The 15,095-nt window shown below is 37.4% G+C and overlaps 1 protein-coding gene across 2 annotated transcripts in view; it reads right to left on the minus strand.

Annotated features, from left to right (window-relative positions):
- Positions 1 to 14,491, minus strand: part of LOC145980386 (uncharacterized) — a 117,616-nt gene extending 103,125 nt beyond the window's left edge. Inside the window, exon 1 of one of the 2 annotated variants that reach the window (XM_083113453.1) lies at positions 14,329 to 14,491. The gene's annotated coding sequence lies outside the window, so the exon portion shown is untranslated. The remainder of the gene's footprint in view (positions 1 to 14,328) is intronic. The other variant, XM_083113452.1, reaches the window with a different exon arrangement.
- Between the last annotated feature and the right edge of the window lie 604 nt (positions 14,492 to 15,095).

Genomic DNA, 15,095 nt, shown 5'->3' on the forward strand with positions numbered 1-15,095 from the left:
ATGACCAGCGTCGGCTCTGCATGGAACTAGCATTAGCAATGTGGGCAATTCAACTGATATCGGTATGTTAGTTTGGTATGATTTTACAATACCGGACACTTTCCCAATTTCCTTCATATTTCGCATACTCAATAATTTAGGGCTTCTAATCACGAATCTGCAGTTAAAATTTGGCGCTCATGTGTGCAACTTGCAAAATAACTTGTAGAAGGTTGTGATTTTACAATACAAAAAAAGGCATAATTTCGTTAATAAACTGAATACTCACTAATTATGCAAGGGGTCCCAGGTTCTATACCTGGTGGAGGAACATAGTGGTTCGGATCTCACTTTAAACTGTAGGTCCAGTCCAGATTAGCCTTACTGTGCATAAAGTGGACTTAAAAATACCAAATCAACCAACTCACTAATTATGGAGTCCTGATGACGTATCTGCAGTTAAGATTTGGTGGTCACATGTAGAAATTGTAAATTAACATATAGAAGTTGTAAAATAATGTTGTGAATAACCATGCTGATTCTCGATACATAAACAACGATGGGAGCCATTTTTCTCATATGAACAAGTGACATTTACAATTCGTTACGTTGCGTTCAGTACCCAAAGTTGCTAAAGTGTTGTGCGATAAGCGAAACCCTCAGTAGTTCATGTGAGCAAGATGGCATCTTTGGAAGGAAGGAAGTAATGTCCATTTTTCCGTAAGTTTTGCTTTGAAAAAAGCCACTACCAATTTCCTTTAGGTCCATCTCAACGTTGGCCCTCGATCTTCATCTTGGCCTTCCTACAGGTCTCTTACCATCAGGTTTCTCAACAAGAATCCTGTAAACTCCTCTTTCCTCTCCCACTCGTGCCACATGGCCTGCCCACCTAAGTCTTCTTGATTTAATTATTCTAATAATATCTTAATACTACAGGGAAAATTAATGTTTTGTATAATTTAACTTTTAGTTTCTTAGATATTAAACATTAAGACAAAAGTTTTTGAAGAGAGAAGTAACATGCATTTCCTGAATTAAGCCTACTTTTTATTTCCTCTTTAATATAATTTTCATTTGCTAATATTACTCCTAAGTATTTGAATTTGGAAACTGGTTCAAACGAGTTATCAATAATTAGATTTTGATTATTACCTAACACTTGGTTTCGGCATGTAAGCATATACAGGGAGGTTATTTCAGTCGTTTACCCTCAGCGTGTCAGCCGGTCGGCACCGCCTACATGCAACAGGTCCCGGCAAATTGCGTTACAGGAAGTCCGTAACAGAAACAGCTTGTTTTGTAATGTTTCCACTTTTCACAATTACAGTTACAATTACAATTGAAATAAGCAAGTACCTTGTCGCAAGGATGCTGGAAAAGGTGTCCTCCCAAAAACAAATATTTCTGGCACCTGATTTCTGACATCTAATCTTAGATTAGACATCGCTACTTTATCCTCAGTTGTCGCGAGAGCACCGGCAGCTTATCGGGGGAGTTGTCAGCCGCGAGACGGCACTTCATACTGCACAAATGCGACAGTGTCGGCAGTGATGCCAACCGTAGGGACTTTTCACTATATTTCTCCCACGTAGGGACAGATTTTGCCAAATGAGGGAAAACGTAGGGACTTTTTTTCAATCTTGGAAAATAACATTTTATTGTGCAAAGGTGCAAAGCTTACTAGCCAGGCAGTTGCACTTTCTTCGTGCTCAGTTTCGAATGAATGGATTAGTTTATCTGGATACTTTAGTGAGGAGAAAAAACAACTAACTAACAAATCTCCATCAGAATTTTGGAACATGTTATCGGTTACCGAGAACTTTCAAGGCAAGTTCTTTTTTGAAAACATTTCCACTCTCGCGAAAATAGTGCTAACATTGCCACATTCTAACGCGGGAACGGAAAGAATATTTTCAAAGTTACATAAGTGATACAAAAACAAAAAAGAGAAATAAAATGAGACCAGAATTGTTAAAGACTGCAGGAAATACAGCATGACCAACCAACATCTATCTCTTCACAGCAGCAGCATGTATGACTTCAAATAACATAATCAACAGTAAATGACTCAATGTTATTCAATAGGGGTGTGCAGGATCCCGAAAAGTCAGGACCGGGATCGGGAAAAAAATTTCCCGTACCGATCCCGACTTCGGGAAATGACCTCCCGACTTTTCGGGATCCCAAGCAGTCAGGAAATACCGAATGGTCACAGAAAATGGCACCAACTAGCGTAGATGTGTGTGTATCTGCTCCTACAAATTTACGTATAGGGGTGTGCAGGATCCCGAAAAGTCGGGACCGGAATCGGGAAAAAAATATCCCGTACCGATCCCGACTTCGGGAAATGACCTCCCGACTTTTCGGGATCCCAAGCAGTCAGGAAATACCGAATGGTCACAGAAAATGGCACCGACTAGCGTAGATGTGTGTGTATCTGCTCCTACAAATTTACGTATAGGGGTGTGCAGGATCCCGAAAAGTCGAGACCAGGATCGGGAAAAAAATATCCCGTACCGATCCCGACTTCGGGAAATGACCTCCCGACTTTTCGGGATCCCAAGCAGTCAGGAAATACCGAATGGTCACAGAAAATGGCGCCGACTAGCGTAGATGTGTATGTATCTGCTCCTACAAATTTACGTATAAAGTGTGATGATAGATGTGCAAAATGTAAGAGGGTAGTAAAAAACGGCATTTTGTGTGATTCATGCAATAAATGGCTGCATTTTAGATGTGGAAATGTGCCGAAAGATGAAGGAATTGAAGAAAATACTGAATGGTTTTGACCCCAGTGCATCAAAGATGGCGGCCATACTATCTCCCCAAAGGACAATGAAGATCATGATGGTTCAACTCTTCTAGAAATTGTTAAAATACTTGAAAGTGATATTTTGAAACTAAAAAATGAAAATCAAATGCTGAGAAACAAACTAGAAACCATCGAAAAAAAGAAACAAATGTAATGACTCCACCCACACATGGACACAAGTTGTGAAGCATGGCAGAAAATCGAGCAAAAGCAAGGAAACTGTAACTCTCATAAACAAGAATAGATTCAGCATCATGCAGGAACTCCCAGTGGAAGACATGTGTACAGTGAAAGATACAGGCAATCTTTGTAAATATGCCTCAGCAGTAAATCCAAGGAAAATTGAGAAGAGAAATAGGCAAAAACCTAGTCATCTACAAGTGCACATTTTTGCAGACAGTCACGGCAGAGGTCTAGCAGGTGTAATCAAGAAACAATTATGTGAAATTCCTGTCGATGGCGTTATCAAGCCTGGAGCTAAAATACAAGAGATCGTTAGTGGCATAAAACCTGAAAATTTGGAAAAAAACTGTGTAGTTATCATGGCTGGTGCAAACAATGTGGCCTGCAACGAAGGACAGGATGTTGCAGAAACACTCGAAGAGAAACTGAATGATCTGGCCATGTCGAAAGTGATTGTTGTGAATATACAGTAGAGCGTCGATTATCCGAAGTAATTGGGGGACATGGGTGTTCGGAAAACTGGTTTGTTCGGATAATCGAACTGTACATGTTTATTTGCCAAAAAGAAGTACTGTACAGTAAATTTATTCATAAAAACAGGCATCTCTTTAAGTATGTATTACAAAGTAACGTACAAAGGCAACTTTAGTAGGAATATATAGTATGTGGTACAGTTTATTAAACAAAAATATGTACATATTACATACGCATTTTGCATGAACAATACACACAGTACACAAAATTAACGTTTAAAAAAATCCTTTATTTTGGTCTGTCTAAGCAAGCCTACACGCTTACGAGCAGCTAAGTCACGTACTTTTTTCATTACAGATATCTGAAAGTGAGCGAGTACACAGTTCGGTTAAGCGGTCGTTCGGTTGACCGACGTTCGGATAATCGACGCTCTACTGTACCTCATAGATATGATCTGCGGTCTGACTCGTGTGTAAATATTGCAGTACATAATACAAAGCACACAAACCATGGTTTGCATTTAAATTGGTCAGGTAAGCAGGGGGTATGTGATCAATTATGTAAGATAATTAAAAATCATAGTGCAAATCAAAGTAAAAGCTCCAAACCTATCGACTTGAAATGGCAAGAAACGGAACCAAAACAGGGAAACTTTCTGCCCCACCCGGCCTCATAAGCAAAGACAGGCCCTCACTGAGTCGGGTGGTGGACAATCCAATTCATAATTATGATGTGAGATTAATCCACGAAAATATTCAAACACAATTATTACGGCAAGCTAAGTTAGGGATACCACCTTGTAATGATATCTTACTACTGCATCTGAACATTAGATCCATTAGAAATAAATTAGATGAACTAGAAATATTAATGGGGGGAATAAATAACTGTATTTTAAGCATAAATGAACACTGGCTACGGGATGAAGAATTGCAAATATATGTACCTCCAGGTTTCAGGTTAATTACTGGCTATTGCAGATCAAATATGAATCATGGTGGTGTATCACTATATATCAGCGACAACCTAGATACCAGCTTTTCAATCTTAGATGTTAGTCAGTTTTGCATAGAATGGTGTTTTGAAGTAGCTGCTATGTCACTGCCAAATTTAAGAACAATTGTTATCTCAGTGTACAGAGCACCTGAAAGTAATGTAGAATTTTTTATCGAGTGTGTGCAAAATATTATTTCGTACCTAGACAAAAACTTTAACAAACATAAAATAATTATTCTTGGAGACATCAATTTTGACCTTCGAAACGGTACCACTAAGCAAATACATCTTCTAAATATTTTAAAATCCTTCAACTATTACTGTGCAAATAATAGGCCAACAAGACTAGACTCTTGTCTAGATAACATTTTAACAAACCTAGATAAATACTGCTATGAGATAGGGATATTCAATACATTTTATTTAACGGACCACAAAGGCTTATGGTTAAAATTGAACAATAAAATACCTCTGAATACTATACATAATCAAATTAAATCAGTTAGGCTAATTAATGATAACAGGCTGAATATACTAAGAAACAAATTAAAAGACATTGATTGGATTCATTTAATTTTCTCAAGTGCAAATGTCGATGCATTATTTGAGAAATTTATCAGTACCATCTCCGATATATATAACGACTGTTGTCCTAGAGTCCAAAAAAAGGAGAAACCAGTTAAAGCTAAACGCGAACAAAGGCACTTAGGTCAATGGTATAATCCACACTTGAGTAAATTTAAAATCTTGCTTATGATGTATTATAATGGACTTAAAAATGGTAACGAAGATAAGACCAGATATCTCAAATTAAGAAATATTTACAGATCAGAAATTAGAAAAGCTAAATGCACAGCAAATGATAAATTTATTAAAAACTCCAATAATAAATGTAAAGCAGCTTGGAATGTCATTAAGGCAGAATTAGGCAGAGGGAAACCCAGAAGAAAAGAAAATGTTCCGATTACTCCAAGCGAATTTAATGATTTCTTTGTCAGGGTAGGTAACAAATTGGATACAAACCACAATTCTATGAATCAATTTGATTATAAATATAATAATCTCGTGTCACAAGACATCGGTAACATTTTAACTGACTTTCGGTGGCATGAGACCCAACCTGCTGATATTTTAAAAGCAGCACAAAAACTAAATAATTCAAAATCTGAAGACTTTTATGGAATGTCGAACTTTGTTTTAAAAAGAATCATTGATATTCTACAGTACCCACTTTGCATTCTCATAAACTGGATGATGTATTGTGGGCACTTTCCTTCCTGCCTCAAGCTTTCAATCGTCATTCCCGTGAATAAAAAAGGTGATAAATCGAGCCCCGACAATTACCGTCCTATATCACTTGTTCCCATTGTCTCCAAAATTATAGAACACTGTTTATATAATCAACTCGATAGCTATTTCACAAATAATAATTTATATACAAGTGCACAATATGGTTTCAGAGCCCATCTATCCACTGTGAAAGCAAATGAAACCATTGTTTCCACAGTATTAGATGCATTTGAATCCAAACTTTCTGTAAGTGCAACACTTATTGATCTGAGTAAAGCCTTTGACTCTGTTTCCCATCAAATATTAATAAAAAAATTACACTTCTATGGCATCAAAGAAACTGAACTTGCTCTAATAAAATCCTACTTGTCAAATAGACAACAAATGGTCACTGTAGACAACATAAAATCAGAATTCTTAAATATAAAAATGGAGTTCCACAAGCTTCTGTCCTCGGCCCATTGTTGTTCAATATTTATATTAATGACTTACCTAATATTATTCCTCATAAGACTGTTTTATATGCAGATGATACCACATTCCTTACAGTGGGCAGTGACAAATTTACAGTTGAGAAACTTGATAAGGAAATAGAGGAAAGGTCCACATTGATTTGAAACAAATCAACTTACAATTAATGAAAATAAAACAGAGAAAATATTTTTTACATTAGGAAATGGCCATGAATTGACTTCTGTAAAACTTCTTGGTTTACACTTAGACTCCAAATTATCTTGGGAGTCCCAAACAAATCACCTATGTTCCAAACTTGCCAGGGTGATATTTCTACTTAAAAAGCTCAGAACATGCATTAGCAAGGATTTGCTGCTGCAATCATATTATGCATATTTTCATAGCCTTCTGACTTATGGAATTCTCTTGTGGGGAAACTCATCTGGTGCTGGGGATGTATTTATCTGGCAGAAAAAAGCTTTACGAAGCATGGCAGGAGTCTTTGATCAGTCTGTTTCCTGTAAAAATCTCTTTAAAGAACTAAAAATAATAACTGTGCCAAGCTTATATATATTTACCTGTCTAGTGTATACAAAAGAAAATGTACATAATTATAACGCAAGACACACTGTGCACAGACACAATACAAGATTCTGTTACAAGCTCGACACACCATCAATCAGATTAAGTAAAACACATAATAGTTATAAGTATTTAGGAATTAAGTTATACAATATGTTACAAGAAGTTGCTCACAGTGTCTCTCTTAAAAAATTTAAAAGTGTACTTCAACTCTGGTTAAAAGATAAGGTCTTCTACAATCTAGAAGAATTCGAAATCCATCCCAAAAATGATTTAATATTATAGAATGTATTGTATTGTTTATTTCCTGTTTTATGTATTATTGTTATGTATATTGCCACTGCCATATTTATATTATTTCATCTTCACTAATATTATAATTGTCTTATATCTGCGTACTCTTACTTTATATACGCATTTACTCTCATATTAGTATCTATAACATATTGTAGTTCCATGTAATCCCTCTCTATAAATGTAATTATATATTTACATATATACAATAACAAATATGTAACCAATAACTGACGACATCTATTGCATTGTACAATGTCTAACGATGAATAAATGTATTGTATTGTAAAAAGTCGTTAATTCTCGAAATTTTCTGCATTGTAAGTTTCTGAAACTTATTATAAATTGTAAGTTTTTATTCTAGAAATACAAAAACAATCACTTAAAGTGAAAATTACGTGTAGAATTCGAGATTTCCTGAGCTTTGGGAAATTTCCAAAATTTCCCAACTTGGTCGGGAAATTGCAAATTTTTCCCGTCCCGAATGTCGGGATTTAAGAAAAATTCCCGTCCCGATCCAGAAAATTTTGTCCCGCACACCCCTATTATTCATTAAGGCAAAAATTTACAATACCGGACCCTTCTGTAATTTCTATGCTACGTCTTATACTCACGAAATAATTAGTTGTGATGATTTAACTCACATTAACATGTTGGGGTGAGGTGAAAAAATTGTTCATTAACGTGCAGAAGTTGTAAAATAAGCATTTCAATTCTTGATTCTCCGTATACAAGTATGGTAGCCATATTTGTTGATATGAACAATTGATGTTCGCAATTAGTTACGCTGTCTACTGCATTGCCACACTGTTGATTTCGTACTTGGAGAGCATGGATCCTGCAAGAATGGCGGAAGAGAACAGTAAAAAAGTTGTTAGTGTTGTACAGATTTTTAGGTGAAGTGTGCAGGAGGATTTCGTGGGGTAATTAATAAACTTATGGATTTCGGTATGTTGCCTAAAGAAGGTGATTACAAGTGACAGACACAATCACGATGTAGAAGAACATGTGGAATGTGGACTGATTTGATGACAGGTAAGTTTGGTAAAAGTGCATCAATCGTAAAATTGCTAGGAAAATAAAATTTTGTATCGGTTCGTAATCACAATTAGCGCAAAACCATTCACGTATAGCCCCACTGACCATTCTCGGTAAGATTAGGTTCAGTTAGTTTAGGCAAGGCAATCATAATTAAAATTTGGGGTCGAAAAACCATGCACGGGTAGCCCCACAAGCCATTGACGGATAGCCACACGAACCATTCACGGTAAGGTTAGGTTAGGATAGGCAAACATAGTTAAAATTTGGTGTAGTAGTAATATCAGGAATGTATATTTTGTTTTTTTAAGTATTGGAAACACAAAATCTTCCGGTAAATAATGAGCACTGAAATTCAATTATTTTGCAATTTCTACAGGTGACCCCCAAATTTTAACTTCAAATTCGTGATTAGGAGGCCTCAATTAGTGAGTATGAGAAATATTACAAAAATCGGGGAGGGGTCCTGTATTGTAAATTCGCCCCTTCATTAATTGTGGAAGCAACGAGCAGAAAGATTTGGTAAGTAAATGTGTATATTTTCTCTTCTGTTTTGCATGCTAATGAGGTGGGTTTTTTTTAGTCGCTTTACTTGGCGTAGGGACATTTGGCCAGTTGTAGGGAGATTTTGACTACGTCTGTAGGGACATTGCTGGAAAATGGTAGCAACACTGTCGGATACCAGACGTGAGTCTACACTCATTCATGTTCACTTCTGTTCGCGTTTATCAGTACGTGTTTTGTTTATACTGTGTTATTGAGTTGGTGTGCTAGTGCTTTATTGTGTGTTAATTGTTATTCATTCATTAGTTATTCCGCTAAACAAATATAGTCTTGAACATCGAGTTTTTATGTACGATAATTACGTGAAAATGAACTCTTACAGAAAAGTGGTCAGGCAATTATGAGAGACAGGATCTCTTGAACCTAAGAAACGTGTTGTATTGCTGTTGAAGGAGGTCATTTTCAATATATCTTATAACACACCAGGTTAGTGATCACTATTATTACTTTGAAATATCATTTTACGGTTTCGGTTCGCTTTATACGCCGGGATGCTGTCTTCCCTTTCTGTCAACAGTAAGCTTAGATGTCAGAAACCAGGTGCCAGAAATATTTGTATTTGGGAGGACACCTTTTCCAGCATCCTTGCGACAAGGTACGTGCTTATTTCAATTGTAATTGTAACTGTAAATGTGAAAAGTGGAAACATTACAAAACAAGCTGTTTCTGTTACGGAATTCCTGTAACGCAATTTGCTGGGACCTGTTGCATGAAGGCGGCGCTGACCGGCCGACACGCTGGCGGTAAGCGACTGAAATAACCTCCCTGTATTTAGTTGTTTTTTTTTGCTAACTTCCAAACCTTTCTCTTTAGAAGTTTTGAAAAAAATATGTACATAATATATCTTTAATACTTCTTTGCTTAAATATCTTCTAATGGCATGTGCTGAATAGAGCATGCTCTTACCTGTTGTTGTCCAAGAATAAAATAGAAAATATGGCAAAAATATCATAATACAATTCAGTTCTGTTGCAGATTTCTCACCTGCATTGTCAAGGAAGAAATGGTGAAACGCTTTTGAAAAGGTGACAAAACATGGATGGTTTACTGCAACATGAAAGTCCTAATGGCTGACATCAGTAGCTTCCATTTTTTCAAGTATTGTCTGCGTAATTTCTTGTTGGCAAAGAAGAATAAACGATGAAAAGATTCTCTCGGAGTATCAACCAGGTGAGGTGTGGAAAGGATTCCAAGCTTCCAACTGTCACTTAGGTACACCCTGAAGATGCACTTAGCTCTCAAAAGCTTGGAATTCTTTCCGCAACTCACCTGGTCGATAGCCCAAGAGAATATTTTCATCATTGGTCGCCAGGAAAGCTTAAAGACTTACTTCAAGAATAAATGATATTTACACAATCATTTTCATTCAGATTACTGGTCGGTACTGCAATCATGGTACACACTTAGGAGCGGACCCCTTACCGATTTTTGCAATATTTCGCATACTCACTAATTGAGGCCTCCTAATCACGAATTCGAAGTTAAAATTTGGAGGCCTCAATTAGTGAGTATGCGAACTTCGAAACACCTGCACCGATCGATGTATGTCGAAGTCGGTTTTTCATGGCTGTACCCCAAGAAATGTCATAAAAAATGCTGTCAAAATTTCCCGCCGATTCCAGGCTCCGCCCCTGGCGTAATGACCTGCCGCCTGCAACCGCTTTCACGGCAACGCCTCCATTTTGCTCCGGCTACCCGCCTGTCTCTATAGATACATTGGTAAGGAATTTAAATATTACAAAAATGTAAGTTTCGTAGCACGTAGAACTCCAAAAATTACTTTCCGCGCTCCAGAATTTCTTTATTCACACTTAGTAACACGTAATCTTCATAAAAAGAAAAAAAAAATCCTTGCAAAATCGAGGGTGGGTTAGATTACCACAGAGGCAATGTTGTGAGGAGCAACCCGTACATAAGTAGTTTTACAACCCCAAATTTTAACTGTTTCTCTAACCTTACATAACCTTACCGAGAATGTTCAGTGCGGCTATCCGTCAATGGTTTTCCGGTAATTGCAGCAATGAACCTAAAAAAATATTATTTTCGAAGCACTTTAACCACAAACGTTACTCACCGAAGATGCCATTTTCGTATCCTGCAACTTTACGATCCATGCACTGTTGCCAAACTTACCTGTAATCACATCAGTTCGCATTCCACATCCCCTTCTACATCGTGATTGTCACTTTCACTTTAATCCTTCGTCCTCGATGCATCCTCCTACACACTACATCTAACGATCTGTGCAACATTCACAACTTTTTTACTGTTCTGTTCCACCATTCTAAGACGATCCGTGCTCTCTAACTATCAAATCAACACTGTGGCAATGCTGTACACACAGTAAGTCATAGTGAACGTCAATTGTTTATATCAACAAATATGGTTTCCATACTTGTACACTGAGAATGATTACGAGAATTGAAGAACTTCTCTTACAACTTCTACATGTTAATGATCAATTTCTGCACTTGACCGCAACATCTTAACCTTAGAAGAACCACCGCGACTAAGTATTTCGTGAGTATAATTAGTATTATGGAAATTACAGAAGGGTCTGGTATTGTAAATTCTAGCCCACACTTATTTTATAGTGGAACCACAAGGAAAGAAACCTGCGCAGACCCCATCGCGCTGGCGGGTGGGGGAGAAAGACAGGAGGAAGAAGCCTTCAGAGTCGTCAACGTCAGTGTTGCCAGACCTATTGATTTCTCGGTAGGATTCCATAATAAACTATTGCTATGGCACCTCCGACGGCCAGCTCAAAAACACGTTTCCTGCTCATCTTTACTTGAACATGGAGGGGAGATGTGGAGTGGAACTCCACTCAGCCCTGAAAAGTGCTGTTTGAACTGTGAAATTATGTCAAACGCTACTAAATTGTGCTAGGACATTATTTTATTACTTTTACTACATTACTATTTTTAGATGGCTGTATTTTATCCCACCCTAAACTCTATTTCTATTTTAGTTATTTTACGTCGCTTTTGTGCCTCTACGGGTAAGTACGACAATATGGATGAATGAAAAATTGATGAAATGGATGAAGTGACACAAACACAGTGAAACGTCCTTGCCTTACGAGGTAGAAACACTGACTTCGTAGCGTGGGCAAATTATGTTATACATGTATGTGTTTGTGGGTGTGTGTGTGTGTATTTCTAGCAGATGGGGAGGATGGGTGGCACCCTAGCATAAGCATTGCTATCTTGAATTATTGAGGAAGACATGCTGTCTAATTCACCAAATATATTTCACATACGTAATGCATTTTTCATTATGGTGCAGGATGCGTGCCCACCCCTATCGATAGCTGCACACGAACACCATCAGAAGGCAAATTGATTTGTTATTGTTAGCATTCGACTTGAAAGATTGTGGAAAATCGCTGACAACGAAAGGCGGCACGTTAGCTTCATCTGTGAACACAACTTTCTACCATTTCGTGTCATAAAAATTCCTCGCGATAATAGAGGCATCCCAACCCCTAGTGTCGATGCTGAGAAAGGGTAAATTTGAGGGTGTTTTCCACGTACCCTCTAACCGGAAAATGCGGAAGAGATGAAAGATGTTGGTCGGTTCCTTCGGGTGGTTTACTTTCTTTTGTTTGAAACATGTCCACTCCTGAAATGGAGATCTTCGGTATATTTTCGCCAAACACAGGGTGCTGGGTTTAGCACCATTGTTACAAAAGTATCTGTGACATTTACACCGTAAACAATGTGCGCCACTCCCCCTTGCCCCCCCCCCCAGTGCGCACAACTATGCCGCCCTTTTCCCCCAAGAACGTCGTTCATCCTCTTCTATTAGATCATCGGATTTTGTAGCAGAACTTCTGGTTTCCAAGGAACAATCTCCCGAATTTTTCAAATCTGACCTGGCAACACTGCCCCGAACACCGATAACGGCAGGGAAGTTGCACGAACACTTTGGACGGAAGGTTTTTTTCCTTGTGGTCGAGCTATAGACATATAGGCCTAACAAGAATATAATCCGAACAAGAGCGGCAAATTAAGCAACATGTCCATGTTCACATCACTGTATGCATTATATATTTCCAATTTCCACCAATCAAAAAAATTAAGACGTAAGGCAACATAAAAACTAAAAATCACCTTTGAGTTATTGGATGTGTTCAGACAAACCATCATTTGTCATATCTCCCCCGAGATGTCATAATTCAAAATTTTCAAATTCTCATGAAAACATGGACAAGGGGTGCTGTGAAAGACAGCAGATTATGTGCCTACGCAAATTATCCTAGTGCTGGAGATGCTTTATGAGAATTATCTTCACTGGGGGAAAACATCAGTCCTTATTCCCCCCCCCCCCACAATCCTGTAGGTGGCCTTGTATGCCAGCCTTGTGCAAGTAAAGTGTGTGTATCAGCTGGATAACAGTCATACAATAGGTGCATTGTGTCGTTCATAGAGACCAACATCTTCCATACGCAGAAAGCTTGAAAATTACTATCTTAACTTATGTCCACATATACTGTAATCACATGCTATCCCAGGCACTGGTAAATTGCAACAAATATCAAACTGTTCTATCCAATAAGTAAAGAAGGAAGGTTAGGTTGATAGAAACTAACGGTAAATGAAGCTTGATTACATTGGATCAAATTCTTCCCTTATGAAATGTTACGTGAAATTCTATGCCATAAAAGAATTCGTAGCCAAAGCATTCCACTGAATTTCTTTCAATCTCTTTCCATAATTGTACAACTTTAAAAAAAATTAACACTAAAAATATTAAGTGCAATAATAATGTTATGAACTATACTATTTTGTAGCATTAAATATTATTTCAAGTATTCAGTACTTAAAATAGAGAGAATTTCACTTCAAGTCCTTCCATATTATGCATTGTGACAGGAGTAAATTTCCATCTCTACAAAATCACATACTTATATTTTATAATTAGCTTTAATTTTACATGTTTAGGTAAACTTACCATGAAATGAGACTCATAGTAACTTTATATGAAATCTCCAAAAAGTTTTAATTGTAGCTATATCGAATGTTACACACATTTCCATGAAGTTAAGTTGATGTTACATTTTGTTGCATTTCCATTCACAAATAACTAGAATATCGTGCATCAGTAAAAATTCAAAAGTTACTGCACGAAAATCTCGTATATTGCTGTGGTGTAACAATGGAACACCACAATTGCATTTTCTAGTTAGCACAGTAATCTTTGTTTGCGAAATATGCAACTCGTGAAGTGAGAAGGTTGCAAGGTCAACAAATAAGGCAGATGTTCCGGCTATACATATCAATGCTTAGATATCAGTAGGCTTCCATTAGTTTAGAACTCATATATACTGTACTTGTGTTGCATGTAAATCAAGAACATTTAAATGATTGGGTATCAACAAAAAGTAATTCGTATGGAACAGCAACTTCCGATTAAGATGGGGCCTACTTGATTGGTCGTGTCTGACATAAGCATAATTAGCGAAAGTATCCACTACGATAATACATTATAATTTGTAATTACCACTTGTTAAACGTTTGCATAGCGAATCACGGTACGTATGTTCTGATAGAGCAATAAACCAACAACAAGTAACGGAACTACAAAAATGCCCAGCTGAGAAACCTAATTTCTTTCAGCACATACACAAAGAACGCAACTAAAAGCAATTGTCTACATACCTGCAGCTATTTCCGTCGTCTTGATTTATGCATTAAAACTTTATTTTTTTTTACAAATTATTGCGATATAATCACATTGTCACAAAATAAACACAATTTCAGTCACTTTCACGCAACATCCATTACGCGAACCTGGCCCTGACGACACATAGTAACTGTTGCCAGAACTCAACGAGAAAATCATTCGAAAATTACATAAAAAAAGCGGGCTCCGTATTTCTTGCTTCATAGATAAATACACACGAAAGAGGGCAATTAATTCCTTTGAAAAAACAATGCTCGATTCCCACAGTCGTGTCAGGATTTTCAGATGGTAAATCGAACTACAAATGATAATATTTCTCTTGCGAGAGGGAGGGTGTTCAATGTTCAGTGACGTAGCGCACCTTTCTGTGGCCTCCGGAAAGGCCAAATATGGCCGAGTCTGCTGCCACGCACGTGTCAGCAGTAAGAATAAGCGTCAAATTTGCTCCTGCCACGTAATTTGTCTGCTAAGAGGATGTTACAAGTCTTAAGAACAGATGAAGATTCTCCTGTAAATTTGAAGAAATACGTTTGTCCGATACGAGAAATTTACTAAAAAGGTTAAAGAAAAGCTGCACCACAGGACAATGGAAATATTTTGTGCATTCTAATTGTAATAACACATTCGAAAACTGTGGGATCCGAGGTGACAAAGGATTAAGAAAACACCACCACAGCTTCAGAAAGGAAGGGTGGATGATGGACCTTTAAAAAAAAAAAGCCACAAGATTGGAATACAGGAA

The sequence above is a fragment of the Lepisma saccharinum genome, chromosome 27 (assembly GCF_977018435.1).
Source record: "Lepisma saccharinum chromosome 27, izLepSacc3.1, whole genome shotgun sequence".
NCBI lineage: Eukaryota > Metazoa > Arthropoda > Insecta > Zygentoma > Lepismatidae > Lepisma > Lepisma saccharinum.